Below are 1,269 nucleotides of genomic sequence, written 5' to 3'. Positions count from 1 at the left end.
GCTTGGACACTGTGTTTGGACTCCCTTGGACCCCTCGCCCTCATTGCCCCTCAATCTTTGGACCCCCTTTCTGCCGTTGGATGATCGCAAAACAAGATACCACACTGCTGTTACTTAGTGCTGTATGAGCATAGTGCTTTGAATTGTAACCATAGATACTTATTACAAAAAGGGCAAGACCAAATTGCTGTAACTAAACACACTTTTCATGCTGTTTCTAATAGTATGTTGTTGTCCTCTACCCACTTCTTTCAGTTACTACTCCCTCTTAATTAATACTTTTGAGTCTTATATAATTTTTTTCTGGGAATGGGTATCAGGACAATGGGCTGTCATGACATCCCTTCAGGCCTTTATTCTTCCCTCCGTTGACATCTCTGCTGTCTGTTTCTCTAATTCTCTTTATTCTGTCTAAGTCCTTTAAATTCTAATAATAATAATAATAATAATAAGGCTTGCTGTGCAGTATTAGTTGTTGCTGTCCTTCAGTACCCTCTGTCCTTTTTCTCTCGTCTCTGCCTATATTTGTCTTATACTGTTAAGTTCATAATAATAATAATTATTATTATTATTTTGTTAATATTAAATTTTATTTATTATAGGTAATTCAGTGTAGTTGAACAGTAGATTTTACATCCTCCAGGTTATCAAAATCTTCATCAACAACGGCTGAAAGCAGCAGGAATCTATAATAAAAACTAACTTTGGCCAAATAATGAGTTTAAGAAAAAAAGACTAATTATTGTAACAGGTCAAAAATTGACTATTTGTTATAACAGGTTTACATAGTGTACTGCTTTCAATGCCATTGATGTAGGTCAACAGTTCATCTGGCTATCTAGAAACAATAACTATAATAGTATAAACTGAGTGTTGGTAATTTATGATTATATTAAAGCCATTATACCATGTCATATTCAATCCATCAACAAATCTTTGAGGTAAAATAAGGGATATTTCCTAATATTTAGAAAATTCACTGAATCTCTTTTGAGCATAAAGCTCTCAGTCTTAACTTCAGCCATAGATACTTTAATTAAAGTATCTATGCTTCAGCTATACCTGAAAATTGTGTAAAAGTAGTCATGCATGCGTTGATAAATTGGCCACATGGACTACAATCAGTTGTATCTACTTGCAATTTCTCTTACTGTCTTTAGTATCTATTTGTGAGGGATATTCTCCATGCTCCAATTATTTACATAATCAAATCAAAGCCTTTTCATAGCAGTACAGCTGCATTTTAGATACTACAAGTGCGGCCTGTGC

General features: G+C 34.1%; 1 long non-coding RNA gene across 1 annotated transcript; it reads left to right on the top strand.

Moving 5' to 3' along the window:
* The first annotated feature begins 23 nt into the window (after positions 1 to 23).
* LOC109592059 (uncharacterized) lies at positions 24 to 933 on the top strand. Its single transcript, XR_002190140.1, has 2 exons — positions 24 to 223; positions 603 to 933. It is a non-coding gene; the product is annotated as an uncharacterized LOC109592059 (long non-coding RNA).
* The last annotated feature ends 336 nt before the right edge of the window (positions 934 to 1,269 follow it).

The sequence above is a fragment of the Amphimedon queenslandica genome, unplaced genomic scaffold, assembly GCF_000090795.2.
Source record: "Amphimedon queenslandica unplaced genomic scaffold, v1.1 AMPQUscaffold_6420_Cont21621, whole genome shotgun sequence".
Lineage (NCBI taxonomy): Eukaryota > Metazoa > Porifera > Demospongiae > Haplosclerida > Niphatidae > Amphimedon > Amphimedon queenslandica.
Note: the sequence above shows the minus strand (reverse complement) of the source record. Positions and strands in the feature narration are given on the sequence as shown.